We start from the raw sequence: 13,667 nt of genomic DNA on the forward strand, positions 1-13,667 counted from the left end.
GGCGTATAAGACGACCCCCGTCTTTATAGCTGGGCCGCATTCCTAGAACGTCGTCTTATATGCCGGAAACTACCAGTATTTCCGGCGTATAAGATGACTTGGCGTATAAGACGACCCCCGTCTTTGGCGCCGATTTCAGCACTCGCGGAAGTCGCCTTATACGCCAGCATTTACGGTAATCCAAAGTCATCCAATAACTTTCCATGGCTAAGAGTGGATTCCTCTGTCCTAATCAAACATATATGAAGCAAAGTACAAAAATGATTCTGCCCCTAGTATAAAGGATTCGTGAATTTGAGTAATAAAACAATTCTTGGGAATCACAATAAATATATTGAATTAGCAGACTGAGATTCCAAACTGAAGAAGAGAGAAGCACCTCTGGCTAGTAATTCTACTGTTCTAGGGATCTAGAATTAATGCCAATTATTAAAATGAAGATTTTTTTTTAAAAAAGGGAATAGGATATATGATTTATCTAATTCTGTCCAGATAACAAATCTTACCATATGAGCCATTTGGAAGCAAGGAAATTACTATATAAAAATTAAATACTTTTTCAATCTATTTCAATTTATTACTGGAAGGTATTATAAGAAGGAATTTCTGTCATTTGGAAATAGTACTAACAAAATGTTAACAGGAAAACAATCTATTCTTATTGATAACAATGAAACATACATATTTCATTTCAAAGTCTTTATTTCTAAGTAAGTAATACTCTAATGTTTATAAGTTTTCTACAGAAACTCACATTGTTGCAATTTTTTTAAAAAAGAGAGATAAATAGGAATCTTGTACTTTTGCTTTGCTGGGACTACCACATTAAAACTGAGAGACAAATTAAAATTTAATCCAGTAAAGATAAGCTAGGCAAAACAGCTGAAAATATCTCAGCTGAGCATGAAATATCTTATACAAATTGGGGAGATATTACTAGCATTTCAAACTTTCAATCATAACTCCACATGGAAGGAAAAAAAGCCTACACATACAGATGAAGAAAGAGAAATATGGCAGTATATTTTGGAATAAAATTTTGCAAATGATGAATATGGATACAATTCAGGACATAGATTTCCTATATCTACAATTGAAATTAATCAATAATTATTCAGGTTTACATAAGATTTTATTTAGGAAAGAGGATTTACTTAATAAGATGTTATTATATTTTAAAATGGTATTTAGTTATTTATTTGATTTTTATTAGCTTTTATTATTGACTTTATTTAGCATTCAGAAATGTCAGAAAATTATTAGTTTGTCCTAACAATAACTGTAGAAAAGTCAGCTTTAAAATAAATCCACATGGCATCAATTTCAACAGGATAGAGGAATGCTCATAGAATAGTCCAACATTTGAACTAATGTAAGTCAGCACAGGAGACTGCCATATTGAGATAGATCCCTTTTGTGCTGTTCTAAGTCATTCAATCTGTCCATTTAAGTGGCAGGTTCTATGACATTTGATAATTAAGGGGAGAAGCATTATCTTTATTGTCCTTAGCAAATTCCAGAGAAGGCAATTTAGGCTACACACCTAGTTTCCCCTGGAGTTTCAATTGGATACAGATGATTCTTCTCTTTATCTTCTAAAATTGTTGTGTAGGGCTGCTATGTGCTGCTGGATAGTTACAACATTCTCCCCTAAGGCTGGCTACATTTCAATGCTAGTTGAAGTGATCCTTGTTTAAACATTACTTAACTCATGGGAGTGCTACTAAACTTAATTAAATTAATTTTTTTTTAAGTGCTTTTGGTTTTCAGATGAAAGGTGCTATAGAAACCTAGAGTACTATTTACATTTTCAGCCAGGTGAAGCACATTTGGATAAACATCTATATTGGTCTTTGCCCACCACCTAACCTTTCAATGCTTCAATTATCTTGTTCTGTGTGTTTTCAAATTTTGCAGATTCCTCACTTCCTGGTTTCACCTTTAAGAGGAAAAATGTAAATATAAATGACTAAAATATTACCATTTAAAGCTCTTATTAAATATAGAAAACATTACCTTTGTTTCACTCTTTTTGCCAAGATAGATATAGATAGATAAATGTAGATATGTTTGTATGTATATAAACAAAATGCATAAAAAGAACAGACAATTCTATGTTATGCAACTGACTTAAGTGGAAGCTAAAGTGGAATTTTTCAAGAAATGTAAAAGGTGGCATTGGCATAACTAATCAAAGGAAACAATTTTTCACACAGCACTTAACAGGAATAAGATATTCAGCATCACAAGATGTTGCAGAATTCAAGAATCTGACAAAATTAAAAGGTGAAAAACATGAGCTTAGTATAAAAGGAGTACATTGTCTTTTCAAGGCTGTGCATGGTAAAGAACAGATCAGAAGTATTTTAGCACACAATTTTTCATTAAGAATTTTGATCTATGTTTTCAAAGGGGATCTATTATATTAAGTACAGTATACTAAATTTCATATTAAGAAAAGAATACGCCTCAAGGTATATGGTTTTGAATACAGATTTTAGAAGTTCTCAACTCCAAATAAAAAGCCATAACAAGCTCAATAGGAGAAAATGAAGATAAATTTAGAAAAGGGGAAAACATAAACTTTATCAGTTTACTTAATTATATCCTCTGTTAACCATTCTAACCATCTTTTCCCATCTCCAAGTTTTCCTGGAAATTTCTTGCTTTAGAGTGCTTAAGTTTCTTTCTATTTTTCAGGACTTTTGAATTGGTCAAACTGGGATATTTTTGTACTTGAAGATGTCATTCAGAGCACAGAGGAAATCTGTTATTGCAGATAGCCATACTGCTTTTCCTTTTATGCCATAATTGGTTTTCCCCTTGTTTCCTTAGCCAGGCAGTTAATCAGCAAACAAATAAGTCAATCAGGTTTCATTTCATTTGGCTCCATTAGATTGCTGACAATGTATACCATTTCTAACATTTCATGTCAAAGTTTTCTTAATGTTCCCCATCAGTATGTTCCCGCAACTGACAACATCAAATCAAAGTAGCACTACTACTTTAGATAACATTCTAAAGATCCTCAGTCAGTTTTTACCTAAAATATAAATAACCTTACACATTTCTGCCAAGATATTTTTAGGAAAAACATATGACTTTGTAGTTAATTTTAAGCAGCTATTTAATTTTATTACAAAATTAATTTTATTACAAAAAAATAAATGTTTTTACAACAAATACTTTTTAAAATACACTTGATGTTCCTAATACAATTTATAATAAAGAAAAGATATTAAATTGTTTGAAGTTAAAGCTATATTAACAAATATGGACAAGAATAAACATTATATATATATTTTAAAAAAATACCATGCATTATATGCATTTGGGTATAATTTTGCAATTTCTTGTAATTTCTGATTAATAAACCATGACACTTTTATTTTTTCAGACTGAATGTTTGGTTTATATAAAATAATTCAATCAATGAACTTAAATGTATACTAATTTTTATAAACAAAATATGCAGTAGCTTCCTGCACATGTAAGGCTCTGACACACAATAAATTACATAATTACATGCTTTGAACATTTTATTATTAAGCACTGCTGGAAGAAAATACACCCATATATTTAGCTACAAAAAGCAAACTGAGTCTGCCTCAGCACAATCATTTTTGGCTTTTCCATTTTTGATTCTGTACCACTAAGAACAGATATTACTGTGCCGGGGAAAAAGAACCAGTTCCTATTAGCTTTAAGTTTAGTTATTGCATGGGCAAAAAACTTTTTATAACAGTAATTTTATGACTATAATATAATATAATATAATAATATAATATAATAATAATATAATAATATAATATTATAATATAATATAATATAATAATATAATATAATATAATAACTAACACTTTAAATTGGCAATGTAACAATGGGTCAACCTAGTGATCCCTAAAACTGTCTGCACTGCTGCATTTTCTGCCAGCTGTAGCTTCTGAATTCTCTTCAACGAAGCCCCTTGTAGAAGGCATTGTATAGTCCAAGGGCAAGATGACCATAGGACAAGTGGCTGAGTGTGTCACAATGCAACATAAAGAGGTTGACATCCTGAGAACATCTCTGAGAGTGATAAAAGAGAGATCTGACAACATCTATGTCTGGATTAAATTGAACAAGCAGAATTATTCTTCCCTTCTAGCTTATCCTCTGTGTGTGTGTGTGTGTATGTGTGTGTATGTATATGTATATATATATTCAATACTACACAATCTTGGAACTCCGGGATAAATATAAATCAGCTGTTTATTGTTAAAAAATTTAAAACAATAAAAATAACTATTTACAATGTTAAAACAAACTTAGCTTTTGCTGGTCCCCTGCCAGTGTCTTCAGAGTACAGCATTAGGGTGGAGAAAGATCTCTTATAAGCCTTGCTAACCTAGTTTTTTACACATTGACCGCGTGATAGGGCCATTCGTCCTGACTGACCGTAATTGTCTTAAATGTCGAAGATTGTGTAGTATTGAATAGATATGCCCGGGATTCAGATTTTTACAGTTATTAAGGATATATATATATATATATATATATATATATATATATATATATATATTTTCTGAGGTTTTCGCGGGTATTTGTATGTAGGTCTTTGGTTGTTCGGGTTTTCTCCTGCGTAAAATTGGAAGTGTCTTGGCGACGTTTCGACGAAGTCCCATTCGTCATCTTCAGGCTGGTGTTTTCAGCTTCGTGCTTCGAGCAGCAATGTGTGGTCTTAGCTGTTTCTTCCTTTTAACTGCCCGTGGGGTATGAACTGATTGGGTGGGAGCTTGGCTGTGTTCTGATTGGGTGGAGGTGTGTTCTGATTGGTTAGGGGCGTGGCTGTGCTCTGATTGGCTGGGGGGTTGGCTGTGCTCTGATTGGCTGGGGGGTCGGCTGTGCTCTGATTGGCTGGGGAATGTTCTGTTTGGTTGTGCTCAGGTTAGTCTGAGTTGCAGAGGGGTTTAAGATTTTGGGCTGCCTTGCTATTTTTTGGCTTCGCGTTTGTGGTCGTGCCTCATTTTCATGGAGGGTGTCAGTTTGCTTCATGTATGGATTGGAGGGCTTTAAAGTGGCTAATGATGCAGCTCTGGTCTGGCTTCTGGTTTGTGGTCATGCCTACCATGGAGAAATCTGCTATTGTTTATAAGATCAACTGCAAAAACTGCGACGGCAACTATGTGGGAGAAACAGCCAAACGCTTGAAAACTCGCCTCCACGAACACAAACTGGCCATAAAACGAGGCGAACCACACTCACAACTTTGGATGCATATGGCACAACAATGCCATCAGTTTGACTTCAATAACACCCTTATCATAGCCAGTGATGCCACGAAGGGAGGTCGGCTGCTAAAAGAAGCCTGGTTCTCGAATAACAACTCAATCAATCGTCACATTGACTTGCACCCAGCACAACAAGCGCTACGAAAATGGAACTCAAACCATCATCCTTTATATCACAAACCTTACAATCAACATGCACAACATTCCAAACCAGGAGCTACACCTCCTCCCTACCAGAAACAATCTGATATAGACTACCCAGAAACCCCCCAACAATATCAAGGGGAAACCACAACCCCTTTAATTGGAGAAAACAATAATAATGACATTGGAGCGCTTAAGAAATTTGAGGATAGAACCACTAAATTTAGCACTACCCATAATAATAATAAAGGTGGATATCCCATACAGAGAGGGGAGAAAAAACATGTGATGACGACGCTTGATAAAAGGGAAAGTAACATGAGCGGGGAATCTGCCCAAATACCAACAGACTTTTGCTCACAGAAATGGGGGGGATTTAACCTGAATATTGACCTACGAGGGAAGATGAGCATGGGGGACACCATGATGGAGGAGGATGATTCAAACATTGAAAAATACCACATCCAGTTGATGCTTGTACCTGCGAGCGAAGATAAATATGGGAGCACGCAGCAGAGGAAAGATGTTAAATTGCAGCCGATGAAGCCCCGCCTCCATGGTAGGATACACAATGACATCAAACTAAACCCCCCCCCTGCAACGAGAGCCAATACTGCCGGGAGAGGGCGGAACATAACTTTAACAATACCCCCTGAGGTCGACGGAAATGTGAACAAAAGTGCTCGAGAGAACGACAGAAGAAATCTTTATTCCGATTCCCCCCCCCACCGATCAGCTGTTCAGCAGGGAATGCTAGCACAGTCTAGGAACCACGTGCAGACGTCTATGGAACCCGTTTGAATCACCTTGTTAGAAACGGTCTCTCAGCCCTGAAGATGTTGGGGAGTTTTCCCAACGAAAGCTTGGCAACCTTTTAATATAGTAAAATACTTTAATTGAAGTATTTTAACTTTAAACTCTCCTGGTGAACGCGCTTTATTCATTCCATTTATAATTATGCCCGGGAGTCGCATTTTCACCATCATTATTGAATTTTATGATCGAACAGTACTGCTCACAGCCAGAAAATGGGAGAAATTGACAAGACGCATCTCAGCAGCTTACCGCAGAATAGCGTTCCTACACACCTGCGCTCGAGAGGACCTCCCACCCAAGATGTTAAGAAGGAAACCTGTTATTGATACAAATGAATGCATACAAGCCCTCCATCGGTTTCAACGCCAGACGGTTAAAGCCCTTATTAACGACCAGCACAGACGTGTAGAAAATTTAAAAAAAATGGGCTCTTGAACTTCAAAGACATTGTAACTCGACTTTATCAGAACACCACTTCCAAGCACTGAGTCATCACATCCAAATGGTAGCTAGAAAAACGAACCAAGAAACAACAGCACACCTCCAACGTAAGATGAATGCCATACGTAAGTCCCAATATAGTAATTTTACCAATAGAGTAGTTTGTAACCTCTCTTCCAAACCTCTGACCAACTCACAACTCACCCTACTGCAACGTGATACTAATCATAACCTTATGGATGCCTACCCTTTAGATTTTATATCTGCACTGGAGCCTGCTATGCATCATATGGGGACAGATGAAGACACCAGAAATTCCATTAGACAACAGATCACAGGGCTACTTACTAAGCACAGGTACGCTTTATTCATTCCATTTATATATATATATATATATATATATATATATATATATATATATATATATATATATACATACACACATACGCTATTAGAATAACGATCACCAAGAGAGTATTTTAAGAGAATAAAATTTAATCAACCATTAAAATTTTAATCAACCTAGCTTTCGTCAAAATGCACTTGACATTGTCAGGGTTAAGAGGCAAGTACTGGGAGGAGATCTATATATTTGCCTCTTAACCCTGACGATGTCAAGTGCATTTTGACAAAAGCTAGGTTGATTAAAATTTTAATAGTTGATTAAATTTTATTCTCTTAAAATACTCTCTTGGTGATTGTTATTCTAATAGCATGGACATTCCCAAGAGTCGCATTTGTATATGTACATGTACATGTATAAGTCTTTGGTTATTCGGGTTTTCTCCCGTGTAAAATTGGAAGTGTCTTTGTGACGGTTTGACGAAGTCCCATTCGTCATCTTCAGGCTGGTGTTTTCAGCTTCGTGCTTCTAGGAGCAATGTGTGATTGTAGCTGTTTCTTCCTTTTAACTGCCAGTGGGGGTATGAACTGATTGGGTGGAAATTGGCTGTGTTCTGATTGGGTGGAGGTGTGTTCTGATTGGTTAGGGGCTTGGCTGTGCTCTGATTGGATGGGAGGTTGGCTGTGCTCTGACTGGATGGGGAGTGTTCTGTTTGGGTGGGGCTTTGTTGTGCTCAGGTTAGTCTGAGTTGCAGGGGGATTTGAGATGAGCACAACAAAGCCCCCACCACAAACAGAACACTCCCCCAGCACAGTGGAACACAGGCAAGCTCCCCCATCAGTTGTGCACAGTCAAGCCTAGTTCAATTTAACACACCTCACAATCAGAACATATTCCCCCAGCCAATCAGAACACAGTCAACCCCCCATCCAATCAGAGCACAGTCAAGCCCCTAACCAATCAGAACACACCTCCACCCAATCAGAACATAGCCAAGCTCTCACCCAATCAGTTCATACCTGTAAATAACCTGTAAATAAATGTAAGTACCAATTTCAACCCTTCAGGACACTCCCTCATTTGTTACTATTCATTCTATTTAACACACTATTTATCATATCATGTACTTCAAAATATTTCCATACTATCTTTAATGGAAACCTATTTCAGATTATAGTATACATGACATTTCTATCATGTTGAATTAGTCCTGGCTACAAGTTTATAACTTGTCAAATATATAATAACTGACATTCAAAGTATTGTGCTACAGTGGAGAGACTAAAGGTGTTCTCTACCAAAGACAAATTCCATTACAGTCATTCAATTCAACATGACCATTACAAGATCTTCTGTATGTTTTGTTTTCCTCTTATCTTTTTTTCTTTTTTGTTTGTAGTTCATGATACTGGAATCCATAACAAATATTCTTTAAGTAACAAATTTGATCACTTATCAAATGGACATTGTTCTAAAAATCCAACATTACAATCATTTACAGGAACAAGCAATGTGGTGAGAGAGCCACCGTGTATATATGGAACAAGAGTCTAGGAAGTTCTGTGTCCTATGTTTCCATGGTGTGTCAATAGTAAATGGAGAACAAAAACAATGTTAATTTAAATACTTTAGCCAAAAATACTCTCAACTTCGCTTAAAATAATATGTATTACTTCTGTAATACAATGTTCCATTACCTTACTATTAAACGATGAACAAAGAGATTGTTACGTATTGGCAAAAAAATAATTACCTCTCCTTTTTAAAACCATCCTCAACACAGAATTCTTCTATTAAATAATGCACATTTGGATCAAGAATGATAGCTCATCTTTCCTACATTCTGACATGTTTTGATAACAATTCTACAAAATTACAGAGTTTGGAATTATATGCAAAATAAAACAGAACTGAAAGGGAAGCTTTCATCTCTCCTGGCAGTAAGGGTGTTTTTGTTGATACATATGGAAAAAATTAAACTCAATTATATGTTGTGCTTTGGCACTGGGCTTCCCACTTCACCACAAACGTATGGGTTTTTTTTCCACAGATATACCATTACAGCAAGCTATACTCCTGAACATTTGAACTCCAATCTTGTAACAGTTATTTTTGTAGTTCAAAAATTGCTTGAAATGAACTGTGTAACAGTGGTACTATATTTTAAATATTAAAATAGGTTAGCCCAGGATTTTCCTTACAGACGCTAATAAGGCTACATAATTCTCAGATGTTAACAAACTAAATAAAATATATTTTTCATTTTCTAGGCTTCTTTTATCATAATTTTCTTCATGTCCCATTCAAGTACAATTGAATGAGGGTTTTTTTTAAATCATTGATCTATTATCAATAGTCATTAAAATTGTGAATATGTTTTCTGAATTTTAAAAATACTGAAAAAATTGCATGACTAATTAGCAAAATAAAGTGAGAAAAGTCAAAATCTTAATAGTGCATGTATGATTTATTCACATCTGTCCTAAATTTCCAGTATGATATGCAAAATCAGGCAAAAGGGCTCCTGCATCATGGATTGATTTTAATTCATTTTAGAATCCTCAAATCCCATCCTTAATGTAGTCTAAATCAAGACTGATATCTCCACAATGCAAGCATTTGCTTATTGTTGGTTAGGAGATTACATTGTTGACATATTATATTCAAATTTTTATTATAACATGCATTATTTCTATATTATGTTTGAAATTCTTCATAATAACGTTTATGATCTTGAGTTCCAGCCAGTTGATAGTCCACTCCTTCTTTATTTAGTTCCATAAATTCGGAATCATTTTGTTGCTTAGCTGGCCATCCTAAAGTATAAGGCTAGTATTTAAGAATATTGTCAAGCTAACTGAATTTTCCTCCTTTAGCACCCTGAAAAGAACTACACATCACCTCACTTCCAGATGGACCACTGTTAAATGATCAGTTACTTCACATTCTATTTGAAGTTGATACTATCACAAAATCTCAAAAAAAAAGCTATTAGAGCTTGGAATGTTATGAAACTGATTAAGTTGGATTAGAGATACCAATTTACATTAAGCAGGAAAGTATTTCATATTCTTTTCATTGTCAAGGAACATTTTGAGTCTCCTGTTGTCCTATAGTACAGTGCTTCTCAACCTTGGCAGCTTGAAGATGGGTGACTTCATGACTGGCTGAGGAATTCTGGGAGTTGATGTCCGCCCATCTTCAAGCAGCCAAAGTTGAGAAACATTGCTATAGTTCTGTCAGATATTTTAACTGCCACATAAAGGACATGCTTTTTCCATTCACCATATATATTTCCGCTAGTAGAACTGAAATCTTCTTTTTATGGTTGTTGGATTAGTGTCATCTAAAATGCTATCAAAATATCCTTGTATCTGGAACTATTATTCTAGGACCATTAGCACTTTGGTAAAGACTGGAGCAGTGGTTTATGGGAAAGCAAAAGCAGTAGAGTGTTTCTGAAAATGTTGAAGAAATGGGAAAAAAGCAGAATTTGAGGAAAAAATAAAAAAAATGCCATATTTAATTTTACCACCCATTCCAAATACATGGTCATTCTGTTGCTATACAAATATGTAATAAGTATAACTCACTTTGCTCAGTAGAATTGGAATTCCTGTCCAACATCTTAGAGGACCTGACCATATAGAGCTAAACTTGTTGCATAGATTTTATTTTGGAGGATGTGAGCTTATAGAAAGGGAATGCAAAAGTTTGTTTTCCTTCCTTCCTTCCTTCCTTCCTTCCTTCCTTCCTTCCTTCCTTCCTTCCTTCCTTCCTTCCTTCCTTCCTTCCTTCTGCCCCCCCTTTTCTTGTTACCTTTAATATTGAATTTAAGTATTCTGTAGAAGACCTCGATAAAATGATTTGCTAGACTGATCCACTCACAGGAATGATTTGGAGAAAAAAAGCAGATTAAGCAATCCATCCATATGTCAGTCAGATATCTGCTACTTTTGGGCCAAAAATCTGTGATTTTTCTCCATACTTCTGCCAGGGATCTTTCTTTGCAAAAGGAAGGTTCAGGGCTGATGAGATACCAATCTCTTTTTATTCCCCCCTTCCTTGCAGACAAGAGGAAAAAAGTTCAATGTTCTATTATGGGCTTTTGCAAGCATTTACTACTGTTTCAACTCAAAAGAATGCCATATTGTTTTACTTACTGTGCCTTTGTATAAGATGGGCCTTATTTATATTTACTGTATAGGTGTATGTATGAATCTACCTACACGCACGCACACACACACACACACACACACACACACACTTTAGTACTATATATGTAAAACAGCCAATTTCCAATAACATCCTTCAATTTTCTCTAGATTAATTAAAATCTAACAACAATGCCATTTGTTCAGAAATCCAGATAAAGTGAAATTTGTTCCATTAGGGAAAAGCTGATCCAACTGCCTTTTTTTGCATTTAACATACATTATTTTAAAAAGGGATATTTAAACAAAATAATTGTAAAACATACATTTGGAAAGATTAAATAAAAGAAATATATACTTTTAAACCAGAGATTATGAACCATAATGGTATAGTAATTGCAGTTTAAAAACATGATTGTCTAGACCAATATTTCAGATAAATTTGGGCCAATCAGTGTCAGTTTAAATCATTTTATGGAACTGCCATAAAGGTACAATTCAGAGGTGGAACCAGGTACACTAGCATGAAATAAAGTTAAGAAAAAAATAATAAAGCAAAAAGCCATCAAGTGATATAATCTCTAACTGATCATAAAACTGCAAAGGAATCAAAATGTAAATCCTGTCACTCAGATTAGATAATACATTTCACTGTAAGGTAGATTCTCTATCTTGTAATTTATACCATAGAAATTTCTCTATAAAATATATATCACAGTTTTTCATTAGCGTGTAATATTCTTTCCTGAAAATAATCTCTAACATTCAAATGCATCTCTTTTTATCATTAAAAATGGAACTTAAATTCTAAAAGTTAATGACAGTACTAAAGCTCTGATACTATGTGTACATGGAGGAAAGTGAGCAGTGGGGTATCCAAAGGCTCAGTCTTAGGCCCGGTACTCTTCAATATCTTCATAAATGACTTAGATGAGAGAATAGAAGGGGAACTCATCAAATTTGCAGATGACACTAAGCTGGCAGGAATAGCCAACACCCCAGATGATAAGCTCAGGATCCAAATGGATCTCAACAGACTTGAACACTGGGCCCTATCCAACAAAATGAAATTTAATGTGAAGAAAAGTAAGTTTTTACACTTAAGCAGGAGAAATGAAATGTATGAATACAGATTAGATGAAACTTGTCTCAAAAGCAGTACCTGTGAGAGGGACTTTGGAGCCCTGTGGACAATCGCTTAAATATGAACCGGCAGTTTGTAGCAGCAGCCAAAAAAATTAATGCAATCCTTGGTTGCATAAAGAGGGGGATAGAGTCAAGATCACATGAAGTATTAGTACTGCTTTATAAAACCTTAGTAAGACCACATCTGGAATACTACATCCAGTTTTGGTCACCACATTATAAAAAAGATGTTGAGATTTCAGAAAGAGTTTAGAGAAGAATAACTAAAATGATTAAGGGCCTGGAGATTAAAACATATGAAAAACTGTGGCAGGTATGGCTAGTCTAGAGAAAAGAAGGACTACGGGTGTTCCAATATTTGAGTGGCTACCACAAAGATGAGGGCGTCAACCTCTTTTGCAAATCACTAGAAGGCAAGACAAGAAACAATGGATGGAAACTAACTAAGGAAAAGAAGCAACTAGAACTAAGAAGAAATTTCCTGACAGTGAGAACAATCAACCAGTGGAACAGCTTGCCTTCAGAAGTTGTGGGTGCTGCATGACTGGTGGCTTTTAAGAAGAGATTGGACATCCATTTGTCTGAAATGATAGAGGACAGTGATGGCGAACTTTTTAGAGACCAAGTGCCCAAACTGCAACTCAAAACCCACTTATTTATTGCAAAGAGCCAACACGGCAATTTAGCCTGAATACTGAGGTTTTAGTTTAGAAAAAACAACTCATACATTAACATCTTTTTGTCTTAAAAGAAAAACACAATAACAAAGCTTTCAATGATACAAACAACTTTTTATTGAAAGGTAAAAGTTTGCATTTGGCATGCTTTTGAACAATTAATGTGATTTTTGCTGTTGTATGCATACTGATAATTTGTCTAACTTTGGCTCATACTTTGTAAGTTTGAGAGCAACACATGCAGCAATCAGGTCATCTGTTAGTCTGTTTCTGGTGTCAGATTTGATATAATTCAAAGCTGAAAACAGCTGCTCACAAACATAAGATGATCCAAGCAAAGTAAGGAAAGCAATCCAAAGTGCTTCCATTGACTTAAAATTATTTGGCAGAGAATTCCACACATTAAGGATTTCATTTTCAGAACTAACTGTGCTGTCTTTGTCATCCTTGTTTTCATAGGATTGCTCTCAATAAGAGCGAGGCACGCTTTGGCTCCATTTTCGCCAGGAAGGGGCATGGGAAATGGCATTTTCCTGGGAAAAACAAGCCTCCGAGCCCTGATGCTGGTGGAGTGAGGCAGCGGAGACCAGAGCAGACCCTTCCCCGTCTCCCCTCACTTCCCCAAAGTCTCCCTTTACTAACTTCCTTTCCAGCTCTGTTCTCCTCCACTGCGTGC

General features: G+C 35.6%; 1 protein-coding gene across 10 annotated transcripts in view; it reads right to left on the reverse strand.

The window, feature by feature from the left end:
* Positions 1–13,667, reverse strand: part of BBS9 (Bardet-Biedl syndrome 9) — a 273,478-nt gene that overhangs the window by 27,679 nt on the left and 232,132 nt on the right. The window contains exon 21 of one of the 10 annotated variants that reach the window (XR_005555988.1): positions 1,870–1,939. The exons of the other annotated variants lie outside the window; for them this stretch is intronic. The gene's annotated coding sequence lies outside the window, so the exon portion shown is untranslated. The remainder of the gene's footprint in view (positions 1–1,869; positions 1,940–13,667) is intronic. 10 annotated transcript variants of the gene reach the window in all.

Source organism: Crotalus tigris, unplaced genomic scaffold, assembly GCF_016545835.1.
Source record: "Crotalus tigris isolate CLP2741 ecotype Arizona unplaced genomic scaffold, ASM1654583v1 scf7180000017666.379230911805:20528666, whole genome shotgun sequence".
Taxonomy (NCBI): domain Eukaryota; kingdom Metazoa; phylum Chordata; class Lepidosauria; order Squamata; family Viperidae; genus Crotalus; species Crotalus tigris.